This window comes from Limulus polyphemus, unplaced genomic scaffold (genome assembly GCF_000517525.1).
Source record: "Limulus polyphemus unplaced genomic scaffold, Limulus_polyphemus-2.1.2 Scaffold2790, whole genome shotgun sequence".
Lineage (NCBI taxonomy): Eukaryota > Metazoa > Arthropoda > Merostomata > Xiphosura > Limulidae > Limulus > Limulus polyphemus.
In genome coordinates this window covers 138,336-144,335 of record NW_013668400.1, presented here as the reverse complement: position 1 = coordinate 144,335, position 6,000 = coordinate 138,336, and the positions used below count along the sequence as shown (strand labels likewise).

General features: G+C 34.2%; 1 protein-coding gene across 2 annotated transcripts in view; it reads left to right on the top strand.

Moving 5' to 3' along the window:
- Positions 1-1,108: 1,108 nt before the first annotated feature.
- The window catches only part of LOC106467906 (DNA-directed RNA polymerases I, II, and III subunit RPABC3-like), a 135,698-nt gene continuing 130,806 nt past the window's right edge, over positions 1,109-6,000 (top strand). For both annotated transcript variants that reach the window (XM_022396128.1, XM_013928293.2), the window contains exon 1: positions 1,109-1,192. The gene's annotated coding sequence lies outside the window, so the exon portion shown is untranslated. The remainder of the gene's footprint in view (positions 1,193-6,000) is intronic.

The window sequence follows — 6,000 nt, the reverse complement described above, 5'->3', positions numbered from 1 at the left end:
GTTTATTAATAATGGTGTACAAGTTTTTCAAATATATCTTTCTGGAAGGATGTGGAACCTCAAATTGGTCTATATTCCGTTGTTTACCTATGCCATGATCTTAAAACATCTGAATTTATGAATATTTGTGTTGGAAAGGGATATTACATATCCTTTCCAAAATTGAAACATTTTGGTGGCATCACAGTAACTTTGAGAGCTAAACAGTATCAAAACGTAGTTCTTATATATTACATTCCACCACGACGTTATATCAGCTATGATTGTCACGTGACTTTCTAACTTATACATTCAAAGTCATTTTAATATAACAAACTCATAATCCTATAGAAATGTCACTTGACCAAGGTAATAGTTTTGACACTGTGTGTCTAAAAGCAACTTTAGGTCAAAAGTAAATTCTAAATGAGAAATTATAACTTTAAAACCTACAAATCTACCTGACTATCATAATTCCTTAAAATATCAAGCTCTTAACTGTTCTGGTTGCCTTGTCTACTCGACTGGCCAGTTTACTGTAACATTTTCATATGCTGGACCCACTAATTTCTATGTTGTATCAGTGGAGTAAAATCGAAAGATAGTTTGAGCTCCAAAAATATTTCAAACAGCTAGCTTGGCTGAATAATTTACAAGAATGAACTAGTAGCATCCATGCTGTACATTCTATAAATTATTTGATAAATATAGAATTACTCTGTGAGTAAAAGACATTCAAACGTCCCCCGGTAGGACAGCGGTAAGTCTTCGGATGTACAATGCTAAAATCAGGGTCTCTATTCCCCTCGGTGGACACGCAGATATCACGATGTGGCTTTGCTAAAAGAAAACACACACACACACTTCAAAACACTATATATATAAATATGATTTTATTTTATTTTATTCAACATTGTATCGCGTTTTTAATTTAAGTTAAGACAAGTACAATTTTTAGATTTAATTCATTAATGCATATTCTGACCGTTCGACCAGTTATTTGGTTATTATCTGTTATGTTAATTAGATTATTTTAATATTCCGCAGTTTTATTTAAATACAATAAAATTATTATTCTTTTATTAATTGTCGTTTTAATACTGATAACTTGTATTTTGGCAGAGGGCGCTCTCGGCTACCGCTACTCCACTAAACTTAAAACGAAGTTAGGTCTGTGGCATGGTTCTTGGATAGTGATTTAATCGCTGAATTTGTAAGCCGTTTGTTACTTAGGGTACTAACTTTGTTAGTTTGTGACGTATTTCAGTATGTTTTTACTTAATTTAATTACAGCGTGATTAGCTAGTAACTGTAAACTACCGTTAAAAACTCATTCTTAACGCACCAATATCTGTTAATGTACTTAAATAAAAAATATGTATATATAGTAATATTACTATCGCTATCACTACTATAAGTATAATAGTATATGGGTATCGTCTCGACTCTGGCTAGCTCCCAAACCAATTACTGAATTACTACTATTACTAGTACTAGTCAAGGGCGCCCGCAGAAAAAAAATTAGGGGTCAAGTAACTCAAGTTTGAAAAAATTGTGAAATCGAATTACAAATACCTTATGATTTTCCAATAACATAGAAGAATAATTTTACATATCTAGTAAATTTTTCTTTTTTGAAAATCCCATTCCTGTGGGCACCCATGCTTCTAGTAATACGAAGAGTATAAATTATAATCTAATGCTTTTCTCTAACGTAACACTTGGCCTTAAGTTACAATTATATTTATATTTCAGCAGTCAACAATTTTGCTGATTCTCATTATTATTATTTAATTTTTAAAATAGGAGTAACTAATGTGTATACACAACAGTTGTGTATGTTTAAAAATATAACTTAAAAGTCCATGTTCATGACTGTCATGTACGAGTATGATAAAATTAATACTAATAGCCAATTATATAATTTTTTATTAGACCATGTGAAATCTCGAGTGAGTGAGTACTTGTCAGATAGGAGTAAAAAGAATGATAAACAATTAAAATATTGGAATGTAATTTTCCAGAGTTATGGGTAGCAGTTTAATTTTAAGATTACATTAAACGTAAAATTGTTACTTGTCCAGCACAGTAATGTTTCTTTTAAATTTAAAAAGTTGGATGCTTGTTCAAGTTGTTTGTGACTGTGAGTTTATGCATAGAGTTGGATGTGTTAGAACATCCCTACACTTTTTTGTAGGAAAGTGAAAAATAAATTATGCTAAGTTGTCAAATGAAAGTACAAGTTGAATTCCCACCCCACATTAGGCTGGAGCCTGCCCCCTCCCCAGACTTGGAGATTTTAATTTAACTTCTTGATTTGAATTTTGTATATAATGTGACTTATATTGAACTTTTAAAGAGTTTGCTTAGTTTTATATTTTAACTTTGGGTTAGTTTTTACTTTAGTTTTTTTAACTTTTTTTTAGGGGTGGGTGACACACCCTGCACTAGTGAGAAAGAATTAGCTCACAAAGGTTTCACTTTTTTCCTGTCAGTCCAAAATGCTCTCCATGGACCCATTTGCTCCTGTTTTGTTGTAGTGTCTTTAATTAGTAGTTGTGATTATGTTTATGTGTTAATAAGGTGGTTGTGCGTCTATCGTGTTTCAACTCTTTTTTTTCCAAACAAACTCAGACTGAATGTGAAGAGAGAATTAAATGCACACTCAATAACTTGGTATCTTTTGAACCTCCAATGAGCAGGCCCTAACTGACTACTTTGTGGGAAATCCATTTACTGAGGAGTACCACAGAGTAGTGGGAAAGAAAAACTTTTGGGACATCATCAAGGATACTGTTATTGTGTAGGTCTGTGAGTGTGTGAACAACTGGACTTTTGAACCTTTCAGTGAATACTCCTAAGTCTGTGGATGTGTGGAGATGGTTTTCTTCACAGAATTATGGGAATGAGTCTGAAGCCTACACAGGGAACTTCCAGGATGGATGGCTATATTTGGAGGAAGATGTCTCCTGGATCTTGTTCTTTTTTTTTTTTCCACTGGAGACACTTGAAGGCCATCACCCTGCAGCTTCAAGATCAGGACTTTGGAATGAGGCCCATCTGGAGCATCCAGTAAACCTGATGAAGTTCTTCCTTTTAGATTAAGCCCAGATAATAGTAGAGTGCAGATGACTGAAGATTCTTATAGTAGCATCCATCTTAGTGTCTGAGACTGAATGGGTTGTTTTATACAGGACCCAGGAGTATTTTGATTAGAAAAGTTGAGCCCCAGCTTTATTTGAAGCCACTCACTGGAGAAAGAGAACTGCCATTGGTGGAGCACTGGAGAACCTCTCCATCAAGGGAGGTGCCCTGTTGCTCAACTTGAAATCAGTGAGATGCCAATGGTGGATGAATTATATCAACTGAATCTGCATCGCTGGTAGGTGATGCAATGAGCATGTGGAGTTGAAGACAAGGATATGTGAAGGCAGCAGAGATCTTCTGTGAGGTGGGAGGAAAATTGCCAAGGCCACCATAGTTCTTGTAGCAACTTGTGGCCATGCAGGACTAACAGGTAAACTACTCCTTGTAATCAGTAGTCCCATGACCCCAGAATCATGGGCTAGCACTTGGCTGAGTGTAAAGCTTTGACCTCTTGCCTACAAAATGCCATCCACATCATAGGGAACTGTCCAGTCTGGGGTGAACTGCGGGTCCATTGGGGAGAGATCTGCATCAAAATTATATGAGCCTGTGGTGGTGCTGAAACAGATTCCACTTCCAGTGTATAATAACTTAGCTAGAGAAAGGTTAGGCCACATTCTAGAATATTTCAGACAGGTCATAGTCTAAAGTAAGCAGATTCAAAAATAGCAGTGCTATGCTTGATGCGTAATTTGTATGGTTCAATGCTTAATTTGATCAAGTGGTTGATAAAGAGGTGGTTGCAGTGATTGGCCTTGTTGAAAATGACAACCTTTTGATTACTTGGTTGAGTTAACAAGCCAGCTAGGATGGTCATTTGATAGAGAAACCAGTGACTTAAAGAAATTTTGAACTGTTGCTTTCTGATTTATTGAACTATTTTCCATTGCTATAAATGCAGACTAACGTTTCTTACCAGAGTAGCAGTGGTTCTTCCAAACTAACCGGGTAAATTCTAATATAAAATGTGACATTTTACACTTCACTGTGTATAACTCCTACATGTGCAGTGAGAGAGTTGTGTTCTTTATTAATACAAAGTGGATTGGGATACTGTGAATTTCAATGGAATAGGTCTTACTTCATTGATAGTACCTGTATTATCTCTGATGCCAGCTGACATGAGTAGGTTAACTTGCTTGAGGTGGTACAGTGTCATGATGTCAGCTGTTCAGAACAATGAAGGCATATTCACTGTGTATAACTCCTACATGTGCAGTGAAAGAGTTGTGTTCTTTATTAATACAAAGTGGATTGGGATACTGTGAATTTCAACGGAAAAGGTCTTACTTCATTGATAGTACCTGTATTATCTCTGATGCCAACTGACATGAGTAGGTTAACTTGCTTGAGGTGGTACAGTGTCATGATGTCAGCTGTTCAGAACAATGAAGGCATATTCACTGTAGATAATTGTATTTATGCAAAGTTAGTTAGAGTGAGTATTGATATACAAGGTAGTGACAGGATAATTGTTAATTCTGGTGAAGAATGTCAGTTGAATAGTCTGTTTAAGCTCAATTCTGCCAACAGTTATATCTTCCATGAACATTGTGATTTGTACCACTTGTAGAGGCAGCACATTGCTGAACTGTAACTACTGACTCATAGTTTATGGAAGTAGATAGAGTTGGTGGATTTGGTAGTGACCGTATGCTTAGTGTGGTGTGTCAAAAACTACTAGAGTAGGTGGCATTGTATGACAGTTGGAGACTTACATTTATGTAAATATTAATTTTCTGATTATATGTGTACAAAGTGTGACTTTAATAAAGTCATTCATGAATGTTGTCCAATACAAAATGAATCAATTACTTACAACTATTGAATGATAATATAAGAATCTGATCAGGAAGTTAAGACTTCATGTATGAAGTTAATTGTCGATGTTTGTTTACACAGTATTATTTAAATAAACAGCAAATCTCTTGTTTTCATTATTGCCAGGATGTAAATATTTCTGTTTTGACATTGAATCATTTGGCAGGCAGTGAATTTTATGGAAATAGGCAAGAGTAATGGTTAAGCTCATGCCACATTTACAGAACCTAGCTTTATCTATATTTTGCAAGTGTTGATCAGAACTATATCAGTTGAATTGCACTGATATGTGAGTGAATGAGGTGAAAATATCTGTGGAAAGTAAAATTTGTTAACAGTATCACAAAATATAGCAAATGTGAACTTGGTGTGTCCAAATCACACAGCTTATTGAATATTATCTTAACATTTCTTACCACAATATCAGTTATAATGCATAAAAGTGTAAACTGTGCATGTAATGCAGGAGATGAGAAGTAAAACCTTTATGGTGAGGTGTAATTGATCTGCTGTATGCTGAACTGGTAGCTGAAGAAAGTCAAAAGGGAGATTAAATGTTTATACTTTAATCTACTAGTAATATCCCCTATCAATTAGCACTGCTACTGCTACTTACTAGTACCACAACTACAATATAAACTAGGTCTCTACTTACATATAATTGCTAATATAAAGACTATTAATGTATTCTTTCAACTCTTAAGATAAATTCCTTCATACTTAACTATCGTTTCTGATAATTTCTTTTAATCTAATATTTAGTGATTTTAGTATATAATAACCCAGTACTACTACTTAAAAACAATACTAAGAGAAACCTCATGATCTCACTTAAATTTGCCTTTTTAATGGTACTTTAACTTAGAATCTGATATTTTTGAGCTGACTGGTAATTTTTAATCATTATCATGGTAATTTTTAATCATTACCATGTTTCTAAAATCCTAAATACTACATTTTGAAGAACATGTTATTGAGAAGTGATGAAAATCATTAATGTCTTATGAAATTAATTTGTTATAATTCTTTAATAACATGATTAAAAATGTAATG